The sequence below is a fragment of the Petaurus breviceps genome, unplaced genomic scaffold (genome assembly GCF_028583685.1).
Source record: "Petaurus breviceps papuanus isolate PSGF00001 unplaced genomic scaffold, PetGlider_PUasm1.0 98, whole genome shotgun sequence".
Taxonomy (NCBI): Eukaryota; Metazoa; Chordata; class Mammalia; order Diprotodontia; family Petauridae; genus Petaurus; species Petaurus breviceps.
The window spans coordinates 60,780,761-60,803,992 of NW_027187460.1; the positions used below are offsets into that span (position 1 = coordinate 60,780,761).

General features: G+C 38.5%; 1 long non-coding RNA gene across 7 annotated transcripts in view; it reads left to right on the forward strand.

The window, feature by feature from the left end:
- The window catches only part of LOC138155741 (uncharacterized), a 132,972-nt gene that overhangs the window by 13,956 nt on the left and 95,784 nt on the right, over positions 1-23,232 (forward strand). For all 7 annotated transcript variants that reach the window (XR_011166975.1, XR_011166974.1, XR_011166978.1 and 4 more), the window contains one exon: positions 17,299-17,434. This is a non-coding gene — a long non-coding RNA (uncharacterized lncRNA). The remainder of the gene's footprint in view (positions 1-17,298; positions 17,435-23,232) is intronic.

Consider the following 23,232-nt stretch of genomic DNA (forward strand, 5'->3'; position numbering starts at 1 on the left):
ATAAAGAAAGGTCCTTGATAGACACTGCTCTCAAGGAACTTACAGTCTAATGGGGGAGACAACAGACAAACAAATGTACATCGAAGACATGGGATAAGTTGGAAAAAAATTTTAGAGAGAAGTCACTAACATTAAAAGAACCTGGGAAAGCCTTCATGTAGATGGTAAGATTGTAGCTGGGACTAGATAGCCAGGGAAGTCAAGAAGGTGGGGATGAGGAAAGGGAGTATTCCAGACTTACAGAACAGTCATGGAAGATTCTCTAGTAAAGCCTTACGTCTCTAAATGATGAATATTGCCTTTTAGAAGAGATATAGACATCAATTCACATGGCAAGCAAAAAGAGCGACAATAACAGTCACACACACACGAAGAAATGGATTCTCTAATCTCTAAATAAAACATCGTATTCAACAACTACAACAACAAAATGCCAAAATTTAGTTGGGAAATGGAGTATTTTGTATGAGGAATGGCCAGGAGGCCGATGTCACTAGATCACAGAGTGGGAGAGCGTAAGGTGTAAGAAGACTTGAAAGGCGGGAGGCATACAGATTGTGGAGGGTTTTAAACACCAAGCAGAGGATTTTATATTTGAGCCCAGCACTGACAGGGAGCCATTGGCCTTTATTCATTTTGTTGAATTGAATTAGAAAATACAAAGGAAGTAAAAGACATAGTACCTATCCTTGTATAACTTATTAATTATGGTCATTAGCAACACAGATATCATGATTCTCATTATCTTAGGCAATTTCTATACAAGGAGTGGCCTGGTATAGTGAACAGAGAGCTGACCTCAGTCATGTAGACTCTGTCCGTGATATATGCCAACTGTGTGACCATGAGTAAATCATTAAAGTGCCCCTTCTCCATGCCCCAGGCAAATCTCTAAGAATATAAATTTCCTACAAGGAATCTTCTATACTAAAGAAATCACAGGGCCATAGAAAAAAAAATAAAATGCCTATGAACATAAAACAATTTGTGTCATTGATCAATTCTTTCAATCTTGTCTGACTCTTTGTGACCCCATTTGGGGTTTTCTAGTAAAGATACTGTAGTGGTTTGCCATTTTCAGGCAGAGAGAGGAGAAATGACTTGCCCAGGGTCACACAGGTAGCAAGTGTCTGAGGCCTGATTTGGACTTGGGTCTTTCTGACTGTGGGACTGTCATTCTATCCCCTGTGCCACCTAGCTTCCCCCATGAAACAATTACAAAACAAGATAAATAAATTCAAGATAATACAATTAATAAGCATTTAGAGACAGCTAGGTGACATAGTGGGTAGAGCACTGGATCCTGATCCAATCAAGCTTCAGACACTTATTTTCTGTACAATCATAGGGAAGCCACATAATCTCTATCTGCCTCAGTTTTATCATCTGTAAAATGGGGGTGATAATACAACTTATCTCCCTGGGTTGTTGTTAGGATAAGATAAAATCATATGTGTCCAGCATTCTGCCTGCCTCAAGGCACTATAAAATGCTAACTATTATAATTAAGTGCTTACTATGTGCTGCATAAATTATATACCATGGGGGGGGTGGAGGGAGGGGGATGTGCTTGTATAAGTGCACATGGTGGAATTAGGAAGACAAGGCTTCTTGGGAGGGGAAGTATGGTACAGTGAAGCCAAAGGACTTGAGTTCAATACCTAGGTGGTACATGGATAGAGTATGCTGGGTCTGGAGTCAGGAAGACCTGAGTTCAAATCCTGTCTGACCCTGCCTGTGTGATGCTAGGCAAGTTTCTTAACTGTTTGCCTCAGTTTTCACATCTGTAAGTGGGGGTAATAATAGTACCTATCTCCTCCTCCAGATCTAGATTCATGCTCCTAGGAGGTTACAGTGACTTTAGAGGAAGTAATGGTTTTAACTTAGAGAGGGAAAGGGGAAGGACAGTCCCTCCATGCCAATCAGCAATCTATTGTAATCCCTTTTCCTTTTGGACAAAATCTGTGGTTGGATTTTGATGTATCTGTTTCATCATTTCTGCATCCTTTATAATACTCCATGGTCTTCTTCAAGAATAAAGGAGTGGGGTGGCTAGGTGGTGCAGTGAATAGAGCACCGGCCCTGGAGTCAGGAGGACCTGAGTTCAAATCCATCCTTAGACACTTAACACAAAAAAAAAAACTAGCCGTGTGACCTTGGGCAAGTCATTTAACCCCAATTGCCCTACCTTCCCCCCTCCAAAAAGCAAAAAAAGAAAAAGACAAAAAGGAATGAAGTAGCAACAACAACAACATTTAATTAACTAGAGAATAATTCAGAGAAGGATAATGAGTATTGCCTTGATTCCCCTCCATGTGAGGATTAATGGAAAGACCTGGGGTTGTTTAGAAAAGAGAAGTCTTGAGCCAAGGGAATGATAGCAGTATTCATGGATTTGAAGTACTTCAGGAGAAAGAGGGATTAGCTTAGTCCTGCTTGGTCTGGGGAGGAACAGAACTAGAATAAGCAGAGACACATAGAAGTTTGATGTAAGGAAAAACAGTCAAACACAGAACTGTCCACAAAGAGACTAGATCAGTGTTTTAGAAGAGATTTTTTTTTATATATATGTCTACAACACTTCTTAACCTGTGGGTCAAGCCCCCATATGGGATCCTGAAAATTTTGACAACAGTAAAAAGTTTCTGAATGCAGAATGACCAAAAATTAATTCAAAATCAAATGCTTAATGAATCTGAGGTGTGTCTAGTAGCACTTGCCCATGTTGAATAGTGCAACATCACTACAGTCTTGGCTCTGAACACAAAGCATGTGCACTTTGAATTGCTCATGACTAAACACCAATGAAAGCTGCTGAAATGCAAAGAAGGGTCTAGAGTGGAAAAAGTTTAAGAAGCTCTGACCTAGATGACTACAGAGGTCCAATACTGGAATTCCTTAATTTGCTCTAAATGGGATAGTGTTATTCTTCTCAGTGTTATAATTAGTGTTATTGCTTCCCAAAGAAGTGGAAGCTGAGAGAGAAGAAAGTATTGGCCCAAGGAACACAGTAAGTTAGGAAGAAGGGTCAAAATGAGAACCCAGAGACCGGAGATCAGGCCATGGTGGAACAGAATATTCTCTCAGAAGCATTCAGCAGGTAGGTTCATTGTTTGGTTTTCTCAAAAAAAAAAAAAGTCATCCTGGAAAAATAATTCTCACATATCAAAAATAGTTACAAGCCCCTCCCCTATCTGAAAGCTTTCAGTGGTTCTCCATTGTCTGTAAGGTGAAGTCATGATTGAAATGGATCCTGAAAGTCATCCAATCTGACCCCTTTATTTTTTTATTTATTTATTTTTTTAAAGCAATCTGGGTCAAGTAACTTGGTCAAGGTTACACGGCCAGTTATTTCTGGGTGTGGTGCTGAGTATCTGAGCCCAGATTTGATCCAGGTCATCCCGACACTCCAAATCTAATGACAGAGTTAATTGGTTAGAGCTGGAAGGCACCTTAGAGAGGCTACTGAGTCCAACTCCTCCTGCCCCCCCCCCATTTTAAATAATGAGGAAACTGAGGCTGGATTAAGGGATCTGCCCAGGGTCACATAGCTAGTATACTTATTCTGTTACTACACGGCAGTACTAACATTCTTAACCTGCTAGATTCTCTAACACCTGACTCCAAACTGCAGTCTCATCTCAGATTGCACCCCTATACCAACCTTTCTATTATAGACTTACATCTGGTTGTCCTTCATTCCCAAAGAAGACCAAAATGACATCACTACATTAGAGTTGTTACAATGTGTGTGACTGTGGCCAATCATACCAATATAAGCTCAGAATGCTCTACCACAGGTTGGGTACAAATAGACTATGTGAACATTTGGGGTAGATTCTCTAAATTTGTGCATCTCCCTTTTTTTTTAGTTACTTCAATTCTGCTTTGCTCATAGAGCACAGTCCCTTCTCTGATCAGGGCATGCCATGCTTGGTGGTCCTATGCCAGTGTCTGTTCCTGAGAGTGTCACTTTTTCTGACCACCATGTGATCGTTTGCTCTGTGTGAGTTCTCCACAAAATAGTCTTTTAGGCAAGTATTTGTTTTAGCATTATTAGAACAACATGGTCAGCCCATCAGAATTGTGCTTTCTGCAGTAGAGTTTGAATGCTTGGCAGTTTTGCTTGAGAAAGGACCTCAGTGTCTGGTACCTTGTCCTTCCAGGTGATCTTCAGAATCTTCCTAAGACAATTCAAAGGGAAGCAATTCAGTTTCCTGGCATGGCACTGGTATACTGTCCAGCTTTCACAGGCATGCAACAAAGAGGTCAACACAATGGCTCTGTAGACCTTCAGTTTGATAGCCAGTCTAATATCTTCTCTCCCACACTTCCCTTCAGAATCTCACAAACACTGAGCTAGCTCTGGCAATGAGAGCATCAACCTCATTATCAATGTGTTTATCCCTGGAAAGTATACTGCCAAGGTAAATGAACTTGTCCACAGTATTCGAAACTTCTCCATTTGTTGTGACTGATGGTTTCACATATGTGTGGTGTGCTGGCTGATGGAGCACCTGTGTTTTCTTGGTGTTAATTGTTAGACCAAAATTAGTCCAAGCAGCAGAGAATCAATCCCTATTTTGTTACATCTCAGTTTCAGAGGCTACATTGAGTGTACAATCATCTGCAAGCAAAGAATTATGCACCAACACTCCCTTCACTTTGGTTTTGGCTTGTATGCAGACTTTTTCAAGCTGAAGAATGACATTGACACTGTACTCATCCTCTCTGAAGGTGTTTGACAATATGGCTGAAAACATCATGCTAAAAAGCATGAGAGCAAGTGTAGCTTTGTTTTGTTCCACTGGTGACTGGCAAAGCATGAGAGCATCCTCCATTACTCAGAATGTGTAATGAATGTAATCATGCCCTCATAAAAATGATGTACAATACTGATGAGCTTCTCCAGGCAGCCAAATTTTGACATAATTATCCATAAGTCCTCATGACTGACAGTATCAAATGACTTGGTCAGATCTACAAACATTGTGTACAGACCACTGTTCTGCTCGTGACATTTCTCCTGGAGCTGTCAGGCAGCAAACATCATATCGACGGTTGCTCGACTCTTTCTGAAGTCACACTAGTTCTCAGGTGGAGGATCAGTCTATTAAGGACGATTCTGGCAAGGATCTTGCCAGCAGTGACTAAGAGAGACCCCTTGTGATTGTCACAGGACAATCTATTTCTTTTACCATTATAGAGATGGAAAATGAAGGCATCCTTGAACTCCTGGGGGATAACATCCTCTTTCCATATAATCCAAAAATTTTTTGTGAGCTTTTGTATGAGCAATGGAACCCCCCCCACACACACCTTATAAATCTCAGCTGAAATAGAATCAGCACCAGTGCTTTGCCACAGGAGAGGAACCTAATAGCATTCAAGACTTCTTCAGTTGGAAAATTGTCTAGAGAGAGATTTACTTCAACCAGAGGTAAATAGTCAATGGCTTCAGCATTGATTGATGATGGTCTGTTGATGGTCTGTTGAGAACACTATGTAAGTGTTCAACCCATCTCTCTCTAGAATCATGTCCTTATCACTAATCAATGTGACTCCATCAGCACTGAGTAGTTGAGATGCACCATATGTTTTTGGCCCATAAAGAGCCTTCAGGGCATCATAAAAGTGCTTTGGATTGTTACTATCAGCATAAAACTGAATTTCATCTGCCTGCTTATGGAGCCAAGAATTCTGCATATCTGTAAACTTCACTTGTGCTTTATTTTTGTTGGAGTTAAATGCTGCCTTCTTAAAGATGGATGAATTGTCCTTCTGGTAAACCCCATGGAATTTTTTATTTTTCCATTTAGCAACCCCTGAATTTTGCCATCATTTTCATGAAATCAGTCTTGATGTTTTTTAGTGTTCTGAGAACACTCCGAGAAAATGCAGTGCTGTACACCAGATTTTTGAAAACTGCCCACTCCTTTTTTGTTCCACTGTTGACAACTGTGTATTGACTCAACTTTCCCTCCAAATTAGCAACAGACTGTTCTGGTTCAGAGAAGTGCTCTAATCTGTTGACATTAAGACTTCTGTTAGTCATTTTGCCTTGAGACCCACTGCTTTTGTTAAATGCAAATATTTAGCTTGGATAGGATAAGTTTATAATTAGTCCAGCCCTCTGTGCCACACATTGCCTTCATCACTCAGGCATCTTTGGTGTGGCTCTATAGAGACTGGACCAAGAAAGAGCTCCTTCCTTCATAAAGGTTCACAAACCTCCAATAAAGAGTCCCCAGACATCTGAAGCCTTCTTGCCCTATACACATCTGCCAAATAATCAATGAATCAATTCCTCCACCTTGGCTTCAAAAACCTCATTTAAGGAAAACAACAATGATAATATCAACATTTGAGGTCATCACTATTAAAAAACAAAACAGTGGGACAAAATAGCACAGTTGAGGAGCAGCCAGGTAGCACAGCGAGTAAGAGCACCAGCCCCAGTGTCGGGATGACCTGGGGATCAGACACTTAGCACCCACCCAGAAACACCTGGCTGTGTAACCTTGAGCAAGTTACTTAACCCCAATTGCTTTAAATATATATATATATACAGCACAGTTGAAAGAATGATGGATTTGGAATTAGTCAGAGATATAGCACCAGCTCTGTCACTTACTATTTGTATGACCTTGTTTAGGTCATTTGGCCTCTTGGGGACTTAGTTTCTTCACTTGCAAAAAAAGGAGGGGGTTCAAAACTTCTAAACATGGTCAGCTCTAAATCTATAATCCTACTAAAAAAATAGTGACAAGGACCAGACCAATCATTCCATTAATATAAGAAAACTCCCAGGAGAAAAATCTCCCTCTATTAATGCAGTTTATAGTCTTGAGAGTTGGCTAAAGGATCAAGAAGCTTAGTGACTTGACCAGGTCACCTAACTGATAGGTATGAGAGTCTAGACTTGGACTCACCTCCTTCTGGCTTACAAGTCATATCTCTACATACTATGGCAGGCTGCCTCACATAGAAGAAAGAAGAGAAAAAAAGAAGGAAGACAATAGAATGGAGAGGTCTAGAAATATCTGTTCTCTCTCACAGAAATATCTTGTTTCTGAAGTTTTTCATCAGTATGGATAATAACAGGAGCTCAAACAGAAGGAAGAAACTACAGAAACAGTTCTTAGTTATAAGGATTTCACCTTGCTTTCCTTCTATGCTATTATACGCTTTCTGAAATTGTAGTATATTCAGAGTTAAAGCTACCTATAATTCTGTGACATATAAAGCTTAGTATTAATCTTTTGGTTTAAAAGAGGGTTTAAGACTTCAACATAAACAACTAATGCAAAGTAACATTTTTAGAAATTGTGTTTGTAATTCTGACTACATAAACATCTTTGTTCCTATGTAATGGGTGGATTGCAGATCTTCAAATGACTTATTTCTGCTAAAACTTATTAAAACAAAAATAGGTTATAAAGATTTGTCTGATGGTTTGAGTTGTCAGGAACCTTGTGAACTATGTGGGTGTGTTTGCATCTGCTCATAACATGTCAGATTAGTTATAATAAGAGCATAGGGACTCAGATTCTGTCTTTTAAAGAGATGTTAGAATATTTGCATTGTTTACTTATTTATTAAATTACTTTATAGTGGATGAAGTTCTATTCCTTGCCAGATAGATTTCATAAAGTTGAAGAATTAAAAGACACTTCAGTGTTCATTGAGATCAACTCCTATCCAAAGCACCAGCCTGTCTATGATGAGAGAGGTTTCTGGGCTATAAATAGAAAAAAAATTGCTCTTAGAGTCATAAGAACTAGAATTTGAATTCAGCTCTGCTGTTTTTTACTTGTGTATCTCTGAGCAAGTTTCTTGACTTTTCCAAATGCACATACATGTACATATATGTCTATGTATATATACATATACATGCACACAAACACACATATATGTGTGTTAACTGACATACATATACATATATATTGGTGGAAATCTCATAGGGCTATTTTTTTTTCATCTTATTTCATTTTTAATTAACAACCTTTTGCTTTTTTTCTCTTTCATCTCCCCATTTACTGAAGGAAAGAAGAAAAACTACAACCTTGTAACAAATATGTGTAGTCAAACAAAATAAATTCCTTCTTTGTCCATGTGGTAAAATGTATGTCTCATCCTTCATCTTGAATCCATTCTCTCTCAGTTAGTCCTCTGGAACCGTGGTTATGTGTTACACTGATTGAAGTTTTTAGAGTCTTTTAAACGTTGTTTGTCTTTACATTATGGTTGTTATTGTATATGTTATTCTATTGTATATATTATGCTCACTTCACTCTGCATCAATGCAAGTCTTTATAGCTTTCTCTTATACCATCCCTTCCATCACTTCTTACAGTGTAATAGTGTTCCATTACATTCATATACAATACATTATTCAGCCACTCCCCAATTGATGAGTAGTCCCTTAGTTTCCATTTCTTTACCACAACAAAAAGAGCTATGCTAAATATTTTTGTACAAATATAAGACTTTTTCCTCATCATTTGATCTCTGTCAGGGTATAGAGTAATGATATTACTAGGTGGAAGGGTATGTACAGTTTGCTATTGAGGATGGGAGGGAGAGGAGGAGAGAGGGAATAGCTCCAGATTGCTCTCCAGAGTGGCTGGACTAATTCTTAACTCTGCAAACTGTACATCAATGTGCTTATTATCCCATAGTACCATCAACATTTGTCATTTTCCTTTTTCATAATCTTTGTCAATCTGACAGGTGTGAGTTAGAACCTTAGAGTTGTTTCAATTTGCATTTCTCTAATTTTAAATGATTTGGAGCATTTTCTTCATATGGCATTGATAGCTTGGATCTCTTTCTTTGAAAACTGCCTAAGAGGATTATTGTGATGAAAATACTATGTAAAAGTTAAAACTCTATACAAATGTGCCTCTTCACCATTATTATAAGATCTTTAATAAGTTGTCACTGAGCCTTCAGTTGGAGATTTTTTGGTAACCAGGAACTCACTACCCCATAAGGCAATTCATTCCATTTTGGGCCATCTTAAATTGTCAGGAGGTTTTTACTCATAATGAATGAACTGAAATCTGCTTCTCTTTAATTTTAACCCATTATTCCAAGGACCAAACAGGATAAATCTAATTGCTCTTTTACAAGTCAACCTTTCAAATAGTAGAAAGCCATTGTCATGTATTGTCCCTTTCCTGTGACCCCCTAAGCCTTCTCCCCAGGCTATCTAACCATCCCCAGCTCCTTCAATACCATCCTTTTAAGTTTCCATACCATCCTGATCATCATCTTTTAGAATGTTCTTTCTATGGCTGCTATGAGCTACATTATCATGCCTCCTTTTCCATTTATCATAATAATAATAACTAATGGTTATTTAAGATGTTTAAAATGCTTTATATGGGTAAAAGTGAATTTCTTTGATTACTTCACTCACTGAAAAATGATTCATTTTCTTTGGTAAGAACATTTCTTGAATGAATTAATCAATAAGACCTAGATATAAATAAGACTTAGCTCCTTGAGTCAATAAAAGGCATTGGGTAAATTTGTTCAGTATCCTCAGGAATTTATATAAAATGAAATACTACCTTAGAACAGGAGTGATTCTAAAGAGAGCAATTCTAAGTATCTGGCAGTGTAGAGGAAGGAAGGAGGATATCAAGAGCTGTCGGGAAGAATTGTTAGTATGGTGCAACCAGTAAAAAGAAAAAAAGAAAGTAGGACCTAGCTATGGCAGAGAAGGGAAAGATGGAGGAAGACCACTGGTCCTGTAGGTATCTCAGCAAAAGCCTCAGGCTGATGCTACCCTTTGCACCTACCTCCCAATGACCTGAAGGAAGTTCCAAGAGAAAGTTTTCTCTTTCTTCAACCTCCCCTCCTTTAGCCTATCTATGAATAAACACTATGGTGTACTGTTTTATTGTATTTTTTTTTTTTTAAGCAATCGGGGTTAAGTAACTTGCTCAAGGTTAGTATACTGTTTTATTACCCAAATGTTTCTGGTAACCTGAATTTTACTTCAGTTACAAATATAAAGCCAAGAGACAAATGTGTCTACTTAAATGTTAGAGGTTTTTAAAATTGAGGGCTCAGAGCAATTGTGATGGTATTTCTAACTTTTCATCTAGAACAAACCCTTCAAAGCAGCAGAGGAGAGAATCACATGGATCTAAGGGGCCATTATATTATCCTTGGGCTTAAAACAAGCTAATTATTGTAACAGTGTTTCTTCTATACAGTTGAACCTCACAAACAACAATCCTGTGAAATGCCTGCTGTTATTACCCCCATTATACAGATAAGGAAACTGAAGAAATGAAAGCATTGAATGAGTGTGGGGGGTAGGGGGAGGGGGAGTGGCGTTTCTGAAGCACTTACTTTCACCTGCTTTACTCCTTAGCCCAATCAGAATGAGCTGAGCTCTGTCTTAAGCATTGGGGATATAAATACAGAAAGGAAGCCAGGCCCTACCCTCAAGAAGCTTACATTCTAATACATACAGGCCAGGAGACGTTAAGTGACTTGCTTACAACTAATTTTGATAAATTGTATTTTTCTTAGAACTTCAGATGGCAGCCTTTCACTCAGTCAATATTTTGTCAATTGTCCTCTATATACAATGCTTCAATAATGAAGAAAACCCTACTAGAAAATCACTCCCTCCCTCCCTCCTCCTCTTAATAGCTGCCATTATATAGCACATTGAAATTTTCAGAGTGCATACTTTGTCTTGCTTGATCCTCAGAACAGTCTTTTGGGGGATAGAATGATACATTTTACAGGTGAGAAAAGTAAGACTCAGAAAACAAGTAAGTGAACATTCTGGGTTAAAGGATCTCAGTCAAGGAGATTCAGCTCCGTTCTGGACTTCTAACCCAAATCAACCTTTTCAATTTTGGCTCTGAGAAAGATGTATCATAGATGATGGCTTGTGGGTGCCCTATTGCCATACTTTATTTTATTCAATTTTTTAAAAATTGCCATCCTTTAAATCCTCATTTGTGCTTGGCATCCAGTCCAGTGTGAGAGCCACAGGCTTCCACTCACAGCCCATTCAGAAAATAAGGCTCAGTGGCAACAGAACAATTAGTGGCAGTAGACGAAGGTCTGTTGCCTCAACCTTTTGAAGGGAAGGCTTTGGTCCAAACTATTGAACCTTTCAGTTCCTAAAGATTTCATGGTATCGTCAGTCTTTTTGTTGCCCAGATAGAGTTAGTCTGAACTAAGAGGCATAAGAATCATAGGACATTAAGAAATCTAGTGGACCTTGCAGGTCCCCTAATCTAACCCTCTCATTTGATATATGAAGAAGCTGAGGGCCAGAGAAATGAATTCAGTTGCACAGGATCATGCAAATCAGAAGTGGTAGAGCCAGCATTTGAACTCAGGTTTTCTTCCTAGTCCAGCACCATTTGCATTATTGCCCATTGGCTTTCTATTCAATTCCTTTGGGGTCTTTAGAGAATAAACTGAGTATTGATTAGGAATTGCTTTTATGTTGTTGCTATTGTTTCTGTGCTTCCTGGAGATACATGAAGGAGGGGATTCTTCCTTTGGTCCATGAGGACTCATTTGATTGACTGCTGAGCCAGAAGACTGTGAACTTACTTAAGGGTCAAGTTTCATCTTTCACAATGCTTCTACCAGCTGACCTCAAGGCCTAAGGGTGACTTTCTGAGCACCTAAGGTTCAGAAGGATAGGGCTGCCTTTAGTCCTCAACCAGACTTGCCTGTGAGTATACAGTAAGCCTGTGCACAGAAAGTTTTGTCTAGGATTGGGCCACATTTGTGTTGTCTTTCAGGACCCTGAGAGATCTTGAGAAGTAGCTGGCATCTTCCCCCTTCCTGGGCACTAGAGAAGCAGGTTCCTGGCTAGCAGAGAAGTTACAACAGTAGTGATGCATGAAGGAAACAGCGGAAAAAAACAGTAGTAGATCAGCTGAGAGGGGAAAAATTTTCCACATTCAAAAAAACCACAAGAAAAAAAAGGGCCCACTTGGCATTGACTGGGATATATTCAGTGGATGTGAATTATAAAATAACTAATGAGTAATAAACTGAGGAAAAATAAAATGAGTAGAACCATGAGAGCAATTTACCTAATAACAACAGTGCTGTAAACAAACAAACAAAAACACCAGACAATGAGGGCTATATGACTAGGATCAATATAATGACTATTCCTGATTCCAGAGAACCAGTGGTGAAACATGCTATCCCTTACAGTGAGGTGATAGGTTTAAGGTACAAAATAAAATGTATATTTTTGTATACAAGCATTGAGGGAATTTGTTTTGCTTGACTATACATATTTGTTAAAGGGAATTTGCTTTTCCTTCCTTTTCCCCCCCAAAGATGGTGGGGATAAGAAGGAAAGAAAATGGAATTCTGTGATTTTTTTTTTAAATGAACATGAGGGGCAGCTAAGTGGCACAGTGAATAGAGCACCAGCCTGGAGTCAGGAGGACCTGAGTTCAAATCCAGCCTCAGACACTTAACACAGAAACTAACCTTGTGACCTTGGGCAAGTCACTTAACCCCAATTGCCCTCCAAAAAAAAAAAAGAAAAGAAAAAATGAAAGTGAAATAATGAAGAGTGAAATGAGCAGAAGCAATAGAACATTGTATACAACAACAGCAATATTGCTCAAAGGAAAACTGAACAACTAAGTTATTCTGAGTATTATAAATACTCAAATCAAGTACAAAAGACCTATGAAGGAAGATGATGTCTACCTCCAGAGAAAGAACTGATAAATAGACGTATGCATAGTATGGTTTTACATGCACATATGTATACACAGTATGTGTATTTATGTATTCATGTGTGTATATGTATACATGTACGTATATGTATACATACGTGTATATATGTGTATATCAAATGGTAGCCTTCTCTAGTGTGGGGAGGGAAGGAAGGAGACAGTTTGGAACTTTAAATGGAGCAAAAAATAAAATTTTTAAAATAATTTACTGATAAGGAGGGGTGTTAGAGCTGCAAAAAGTTACATTCACTTTGAGATGAGCTAAGTGTATCATTAGTTTACTTAATGGTTTCACTTTGTTTCAAGAGACCTTTCATGAACTGGTAGGTTAATGTAATGTAACAACCAAACACAGGAACAATAAAACTGAAAAAACAAATGTCTCAATGAGACTTCCATATTAGCTTTTCAACTGTAATAACTCTCTGGGTTTTTTATTGCTTAGCATTCCCCTTTCTGTGTTGGAATAAAACTGTTACATTCATGTGCGTTCTCTGGGTTCCCTTTAGCTTCCTCCCTACAGCTGGGGAAAACACCATAGACTAGAGACGAAAACAAAATTCTTCTGAATCAGAGGTAGGTGTGGAATTGGAGCACTGGGAACCTAGTTTCCCTCTGTAGAAGACAATCAACCTAAGGCAAACCGTGAGAGCAGGAATTGGCAAAGGTTAAAGGTTGTGGCCTCAGTCTAGTCATACCTGGCTAACCTGAGTGCTAGATAGATGGTCAAAACAAGAACTGAGAACTCGGAGACATGTATTCTTTCTTTTTTGGAATAGCCCTAGGAAAGGGATGGATGAGAGATCCATACTATACCATGAGTTTGAGTTAGAAGTTTCCCCTCACACCCAGCTCCTGCCATGGAAACAAACTTGGAGTCAGGAAACATCCTCCTAGGGTCTCTCTCTCTGTCTCTCTGTCTGTCTGTCTGTCTGTCTCTGTCTCTTTTAGAAGCCTTAGTCAATGCAGAAAATAAGAAAAACAGCTGGACTCACCAAAACAATAATAACTGACACTGATATAGAATTTTCAGGTTTACAAAGTAGTTTACACATACAATTTGACCTTCTCAACAATAGATTTGTGGATATATGCTACAGCAGTTTTTTTTTCTCGATTTTACAGATGAGGAGATGGAGCTTCAGATGGGTTAATTAACTCGTCCAAGCCTAGAGAACAACTAACTGTGGCATTCAAACCTTGGTTTTCTTTTACCGGTGTCCAGTACAATATCCACAATACCCGGGTGCCTCTCAAGTACAAACAAAAATCCCTGCTGGAGGCCACCCAGATTTGAAAACATTGAGGCATTGGATCTCAAGTTATCAAAAGCTGGGAAAGAAATTTAATGATTGAAAATAGATCATAGGTGGCATTACAACTGAGAAGAGGCAACTGAGAGGACATGAAAGACTGCCATCCCATTTATTTAGTTTTTCATTTCTACAAAGTCTTTGGAAGTGTTCTCTGCATACATTGGGGCTATCATTGATAAAAATATGACCAAGGAACATGCAGATTTCAGCAGACAATTTCTTCCATCAGACCTAATCTTTGTAATCTACATGATTGACTGAAAAGTTCAGAGAATACAAGATTCTGTGTGTATTATTTGTGGAAGGTAAAAAGACATTTGACTTGATAGAGTGAAAGGCAAGTTTAAAGGTTTTCTTCCAACAAGGTGTCTCCCTTGTATATATTAAAACTATAATAGCTTCCCTGATAGATGAAGCTCCAAAGATTCAAATATTTTCTGATTATCCATATCAATTGACACCTAAAATGGGGAGATATGTGCCTATCAGAAGCATTTGTTACTGTCATGGAGAGGGTGTATAGCACATAGTCCAAGAAGAGAAGAATTTCTTACAGATGAAGAGATCCACCAGATGTTCTTATTTATTGATAATGTGCTAATTGCATGAAGTTATAGAAACCTACATAGAAGGCAATTGATAAATGCTAGTTTCCTTCCCTCTTTTTGGAATACTGTAGTCTCCTAAATGACATCTATAATGACCCAAAGGAGTTCTATCTAACCATACATACAGGAAAAACCAAATGGATGAAGAATGTCCAATGACTGAAATATGATGAATAGCTCATTGCATTGATTTCTTAACGTAGAAATTTTGGATAGATGTCATAGATGGACAGTGAGCTTGGTCCAGAATTTAAAAAAAAGAAGAAAGTAGGTGGGACTGATTTGGGAGAAATTGTGAATGCTTTCTATGATCAACAGTGCCCCCTAAAATAAAAATCGATCTTTTTACATGCCTGTGAAGAATGGGACACCACAATTTCCAGAATCAAAATTGCTGATGAGCCAAAGGTCAATGGAAATAATTTTAAGTAGACTGAAACAGTGCATCACTAATGATAACATTAGTTATCAGAAACAGCATAAAAGATATTTTTTAAAAATGTATAAATGGAAAAGGAAGTGAGTTGGCCATGATAAAAGGGGGGGATAACATGTAGAGGGACAGCTCCAAAGCTACTCATTTCCCCAAAATATTAAAAGGTCTAGAGAAAAGGAAGACCTACTATGAGAAGATGTGGTGAGGTTACAATCTGCCCCATTGGAGGAAGCACCAATAACATTGGAAATGTGAATCTACCAAAGTATAGGGAACCAGAGTCAAAGTACAAGAATGTTATTGTATTAGTATAGTATAAGAGTCTTAACTAGCAAGTTCATTTGTAATACATTTTTTAAAGGATTTGATTTACAAAAACAGCATTGCTCATTTATAAAATAGCATCAATCAATCCTTAACCACTTTCCAGACATTATTCCATTTTACTTAATCAATAAGCATTTATTAAGGACTTAACTTAAATGTTAACTTTGTTCCTCTGCTAAGGAAAGAGTGGCAACTGAGGAGATGATGATAACAATTACAATTATAATAATAATAGCAAGCATTTGTCAGTGCTTTAAGGTTTACAAAGTGCTCTGCTTAAGCGAACTCATCTGGTCCTCACAAAAAAGTAAATACTTTTAATATCCTCATTTTGCAAAAGAGGAAACTGAGACTGAGAGAGTTTAAGCAACTTCATAGGTTCATACAGCTAATAAGTGTCTGAAGCTGGATTGAATCAAAGTCCAGTACTCTCTTCACCCTTCTATTAGCCCTTTGAGAGAGGCATGGTTGGCATTATTATCTTCATACTCTAGATGAGGAAAAAGACACAAAACTAAAGCTAGAATTCAGGTGTCCTAACTGCAGGTCCAGTGTAGCTGGTACAATCTCACATGATAAATGCCAGATAAACATACTCTACAGTCCTGGTATTTTCATGGATGTGTCTTTTTTTTTTTTTAACATGTGACTGCTGAGTATTAGGAAATGGCTTAACATTTTTCTGATGGAAAAAAATAAACCACCTTCTGCTGATTGCTCAAACTCTGAAAACCACAGGGAAACACTGAAACTTCTCCCAGGATTTTGCTTTGTTTAATAAGACAAGCAAATTTATAGGTCACATTTTAAAAGTTGATATTAATTAAGCCTCAACTTCCTTCCTGCACTTTAAACATATTGTTTTAATTCACTGAATTATGTTATATATTTACACACACACACACACACACACACACACACACACATACACTTCCTTCTAGGCCATTTAGCAAAGATCAAATGGCCTGTCACCTAGTTGAGGCAGTTTGGTGCCGAGTTGGAGTGTTCGAGACATGGATGGCAATTTTTGTACAAACTATGGCATGCTAAAATGGGGAATGTGTGATGCTGATATGATACCAATGTAGCCATGCCTGAGATGTACATTATTTTTCATTAGTGAATGACTTTTGTATTGTTGACTAGCTATTATTTCAAATTATATTTTATTGATTTATGATTTGTTGTTGATTTGTGCTTCTTGCAAATATATCTTGATTATAAGCGATGTGTATTATCCAATGCATAACTAAAATTTTAAACTGTTAATGCTGATGTAATTTGTTTTTAGCTCAGTTTTCTCATTAACTTTTGTGTTGTTAATTTGCTATTATCACAAGCCAAGACCGTTAGATTTTTAGTCAATGATACATTTTGATTGCTTGTGATATATTTATATTGATGATTGTATCCATATCAGATTATCATCTATATGTATCACCATGGTTAAGTTGTAAATATTTTTCTGAAAAATACAATTTTTAATCTGTTACCAGTTTAATATACAATAAATATTAATACATTCGAGACTGTAGAACAGGCATTTTGTGATTCAAATCTAAAAGTTGATTTTTACCCATTTGATATTTAATTTTAAATTTAAATGTACATTTCAAGAAATTAGGATGGATTTATTATGACCAGTGGTTGGGCTAACTATTTTCCCAAACAACCCTCTTAAGTAGTAATTCTATGGATCTCCTTTTGTTCAGGTAGAATGCTCTGAAACTTCTGTCCTGGGTCCTCCATGAAGTCATTTTAATCGAGATACTTTCCGGCACTTTGCAGTCTTTCAGTCCAGAGAACATGAAGGATGAAATCTAAACAAAAGCTTATTTACTTTTTCCACACTTCAGGAACCAGAGTAAATTCAGTCCAAAGAACCCTGGGGGAAAGAAGAAGTAGAAGAAAAGAACAACCTTTCATTCAGCACAATTGAAATTAGCAAAGAGGGCTTTATTTACACTGGACATTATCATCCTAATTAAAAAGGTAAGGCAATACATTGATAATGATAGATAATTGCTCTCCAGAGTGGGTATTGCTGAGATATGGTAATCAAATTGTTGTTTGGGACCATTTAGATGTTAATAAGGTAGGATTCTTTGAGCAGGCCATTTTTTTTTTTTAAACATTAGGTAGCAGCATTCAGGCAGAATGAGTTTCTCTGAGACCAGACTCAACAACATTGCTTTGGTCGTGCCTATAATGTTTTCCCCTTCTCTTGTTAATTTTTTTTCCATTTGTCACTGAATGAGAAAATTTGTCACCAACTTCTCTCTCCTCTCCATTTCCTCTCTTTCAAAGTTCTCCTGCCCCACCAATTTCTTAATAAATGTTATTGATATCTTTTGTCTTTACATTGTCAAAATTCTCTCAGCATCCCCTCCCCCACTTCCCAGAGAGCCATTCTATAGAACGAAGGATTTTTTTAAGCAAAGAAAAAAGAAGGAAAAAAATCATTAAAGCGAATTAGAACATTGTGATGTTTTATACTCAGGAACTTTCTTCCTCTGCAAAGAAGTGGGGGAGGTGACTTCCCATATCTGAAAAGATATCTCAAAGAATCCCCACCAGTTTTTAAGGTTTACAGGTCTAAATCCAAACTGTCTTGTTGGGCAAATATGCCACACCAGATGGCTATCACTTCAGCCTTTCTGAAAGGCTTCCTACTGGTTCTCATTTTCTTTCCCCTGGCGTCTCCTGTGTTAATTTAATGCAATGTCATTAGACTCGGGTTTTCTACTTCGGTGAACACTGCAAATCCCACCCCCATTGCCTTATTTTTCAGCCCCAGTTTTACCTCACGAAACTCTCATCTGCACGTAGACCGCACAGGCTGTCTCTCACATCTGAAATGCACTCTCTCCCCTACCTCCGCCGTCTCAAAATCCCTAGTTTCTTTCAAAGATCAGCTCGAGTACTAACTCCTACCAGAGACCTTTGCTGGTCCTTCAGTTGCTAGTGCCTCCCCCTGCCTAGATTACCTTGTATTTGTTTATTATGTACTTATATTTGTCAACATGGTCTCCTTCTTAAACACCTCGAGAACTGGGACTGGTTCATTTTTGTCTTCGTATTTCCGATACCTATTTCAGCCAGGTCCATAACAGGTGCTTAATCTTGATGCCTAATAGGTGACCTTTTTTTTTTTTTTTAACTGAAAGGTTGAATGTACTTTTCTTTAGACTTTTTTTTTACAGAAAAGTTGGGGTCAATAATTTCAGAAATTGACCAAAGAGCCTTCTATGGTTCTGAACAAGCTACAACAGTCCCCTGCCCTCTTCTTGATCCCAGTCCTGCCCAAGACCTTGCCAAAAGTGTGGCCACTGAGGAAGCCATAATGGGTACACGCCATGGGAGTGGACAGAAGGGAACACTGTCCAGTGGCCTGCCTCAGCCTTAACCTCATTGCCTTTCACCCTGAAGGCTGCTACCAATCCCTACTCCCAGGGAATGTCTTTTTTTTTTTTTTTGCAGGGGGAAGGTAGGGCAATTGGGGTTAAGTGACTTGTCCAAGGTCACACGGCTAGTTTTTTGTGTTAAGTGTCTGAAGCCGCAGTTGAACTCGGGCCCTCCTGACTCCAGGGCCAGTGCTCTATTCACTGCTCAGCCTAGTCTCCCCCTCCCCCTCCCGGGAATGTTTGAGGGACTGTAGAAAGAGGGAAACAGAAAAGGGAAGAGGGAAGTTGGAGAATGGTGCCCTCCAAATGAGGTGGAATATAATCCCACCACTAGAGCAGGAAGATAGCAGCCCAGTCTCTATCGCCAAAGGAAATTTCTGCTCAATGGGAAATATATTTTTTTTTTTATGATGGGTGGAATTGAAACTTAGTGTCACGATGGATTATAAGGGGAGCATTCAATGAGTAGAAGAGAAAGTGAGTGTGGAAACAGGAGCTTTTACTTCTCCCTGCCCCTCGGGGAGTCCAGATCTCAGGACAGGCTTTGGAGTCAGAGGACCGCCCTCTGAATACGAGCTTTGCCAAATCACTGAAGTGCCCCGAGCTGTATTTTGCTTACATGTAAAATGAGGGGGTTGGACTTCAAGGGTTCTTAACCTGGGATCTTTGAGCTTGTGGTGCTGGTTTTTATTTTTAATATCTTGATAACTATTTCGATAGAATTAATTTTCTTTGTAATCTTACATGATTTATTTTATGCATTCATTTATAAACCTCATTCTGTATTGTATACAGTAACGGTAATATTGTAACAGTAGTCAACTGTGACTCAACTACTCTGCTCAGTACAATGATCCAAGACAATTCTAGAGTGTTCAGTATGAAAAATGCTATCCACCTCCAAAGAGAGAACTGATGAGCTAGCTCTGAATATAAATTGAAGCATACTTTTTTCATTTCTTTAATTTTTTTTTGCTTTTCTTTTTTTCTTGCAACATAGCTAATATGAAGATATGTTTGCATGACTTCATGTCTATAATTGGTATCTTATTGCTTGCCTTCTCAATAGGTAGGGGAGGGGCTGGAAGAAGGGAGAGTATTTAGAATTCAAAATTTTAGAAAATTGATGTTAAAAATAATTGTAGAAAATCATTTTTAGAAGGCATCTATAGCCTTCACTGGACTGCCAAAGGTATCCCTGATAGGAAAAAAAGAGTTAATCTTAAAACTAGATAACTTATTTCCAAAGTTTTGCTTTACTACTCTAAATCTTCTGATCCTTTGTTGCCGCTTTAGACCAGGCCTTCTCTACACTTATCAATGGGTTTACCATTAGGGGGAGAGGGTTGGGGTTGGGGGGGGGGGGTCAGTGTTAAAGAGAGCTTTCAGGAAACCAAGCATCAGTCTATGAAAATATTTATAGGAATGTGCTTTTTCTTGCCTTAACAATATCCTTAAATCACATTAGAATGAAAGTTTCCAATCTCTTGCCCATGATGCTTTCTCTCTCTCTCTCTCTCTGTCTCCCCCCCCCCCTTCTCACTCCCTCTCCCCTCTTCTCTCTCTTGTCTCTTTCTTTCCCTTTCTTTCTTTCCACACATTGTGGAAAGTGAAGTTATAGAAGAAATATTTGATAACTACTTTACTGTTATTTGCCAACTCCCCCTTTAATCTCTTTTTTAAAAAAATTAATGATGCTCACTTATTTCATTTACTTTGGCAGCATTGGACTTGGAATTAGGAAGACAGGTTTAACTTCCAACCCAAACATTTATTAGTTGTATGATTTTAGGCGTCACAAATTATTTTTGCCTCAATTTTCTCATCTGTGAACAAATTGGACTTAATACCCGTAGCATGTACCTCAAAGTTATTGTAAGGTTCAAATGAAATCATGTATATGCTTTACAAACCTTAAAATGTTATTTAAATGTTAGTTGGCATTTAAAAAAAATCATGACTCTTGGGTGCAAAGTATGTAAAAATTGTTCCTTATAGCAGAATGTTTCAGAAGCAGGTAGGAAAATGAGTGTAAGAGGTATAGCTCAAATAACTGGGTAGTAAAAATAAATACTGAATTACATTAGAGAAGTCAGAATCTTTGTGAAAATGCATATAAAAAGGTTCTACTAGATTGTTAACTGTGGGGAGTGATGTAAATGAATAGGTAAACAAAATTAAAAGGGACCAAGAGAGAAAGAAGGTCGAGGAATCTTCCTATCTGCTTATCTCAATCTACTCCTCTTCTCATGGATTTCCACCTTAGAGAAAAGTTGGAGACTCCCAGCTTTAGATGCTATCTTGGATGGAGGCCTGGGGGAGGGGAAAACCACCTTTGAAAGAGCTTACATCCTACTATCTTGTACCTGCAGAACTCATTTTTTAAAAATCTTTATAATGGAAATGAGGCCCATGTCATTTGACTTGTCATCACATTTTGATTGGAAATATTTTACTTGTCCAATTTTATAACTATTTCTACCTCATGGTTCAGTTTTCTGGAAGGTGAACCAGGTACTAGAAAAGGTCAGTGGGCTGGTGTGTGTGTGTGGGGGGGGGGGGCTCTCAATTCCTGAAGATTCACCATGACTTCAGAGTTACTTCTATGTTTTTGTCCTAGTGAAGGTGCTTAATCATTATGTCAGTCAGTCAACAAGCACTTATTAAGTGGCTACTGTATAACACACACTCTACCAATTGACTGGGGCTTTAAAGAAAGGTTAAAAAGAAAAAAAAATACATTCTTTGCTTCCAAGGTGCTCACAGTCTAATGGGAGAAGATTGTAAATTGAGAACTGAAAGATTTTAGAAGTCACCTAGTTGAACCTTTCATTTTACCATTTAGGAAACTGAGGCTCAGAGAGGTTAAGTGTGGGTTAAGTGACTTGCCTAGGGTCACACAGTATTTGAAGTCAAATTTGAACTCAGGTCTTCCTGATTCCCAGCCCAGTGCTTAATTAATGCTTATTTATTTAAGTGATTTATTTCATGTAACACAGGTATTACTGGCTGAGGTGGAATTTGAACCATGGTTTTAGGACTCCAGGGCTACCTCTCTTTCCCCCTATTTATTATCACAAGGTTTTTTAACATAAAATCTATATTATATATCCATCCATCCATCCATCCATCCATCCATCTATCTCCCTCTCTTTCTCTGTCTCTCTCTGTGCCATATAGTCCACAGTGCTTTGGATTAAATTACCTTCACCTTTTTTGTTGTCTGCTAGATAAAAAGAGGGTCAGCTAGGTGGCATAGAGTTCTGGGCTTAGAGATAGGAAAACAGCTTCCTGAATTAAAATCTGACCCCAGACACTGGTTGTGTGACTCCGGGCAAGTCATTTAAACCTGTTTGCCTCAGTTTCCTCATCTGTCAAATGAGCTGGAAAAGAAAATGGCAAATCACTCCAGTATCTTTACCAAGAAAACCCCCAAAGGGGTCACAAAGACCCCATTTTCAGTCATCACTGAAAATAACTGAACAACAACAAAAACTACAAAGAATGATTTGCTCATCTTTATTGCCTATCAAATTGGGTAGAGAGCAAGACTTTCCTCATTAGCTGATCTATAGCAAAAGGGACCCCTGCGTAAGAAACTCACAGCTGTTTCTAGTCTCTCCTCTCCAGTCTTGGGGAAGGTAGGATCTTGCCTGAGGCTGGACAAGTCTGGAGGCCTGAACATTCTAGATCTTGTGGTTTGTTTTTTTTTAAACCAGTTCTGCTCATTCTCCCACTCCAGTCATCTCCTCCAGTGGATCACATTTGAGGATGTTTTGTTTTGATCTTGCTGCCTACAGGTCTTTGACCCATTCAATCTGGCAAAAGAATATTAAATTGGAGAAATCCCCATGTCACAGACCTCCAATGCTAGAGAGCACATCATGGAGAACTGCTTTTGTTATGAAGGGAGAAGGAGGGGAAGAAGAAAGAAATTAAAAAAGAAAACCTGGGTGCTACAGATGGCTGTTTGTTGATTCTGTGCACAGGGGCAGAAGGGGGAGGCTCTATATCTTTCTTCACCTCTTACACCTTAGCAATTTTCCCCAGGGCAGGTGGGCTGACTGTCTCTCCTCTCAGACTTTCTTTCATTTCTGCCCGAACTTTACCTTTTGATAGCAAAATCTGCCTGGGGAAGGGTGTGTGTGTGTGTGTGTGTGTGTGTGTGTGTGTGTGTGTGTGTGTGTGTGTGTGTGTGTCTGATTTTACTTCTAGGCCAAGTGAGTGCCTTACAGTCTGCATGCCTTAGCAAGCCAGTGTGGGAAGAGGTGGCCGGCTGGGAGCTGTGTGTGTTGAAATCAGGTAGCTTGCCAGTGCCACCTCACTGTGAATTAGACGGGCACAAGCCAACATACATATAAAAGCATGTCATTCCTCCCCCTCTCT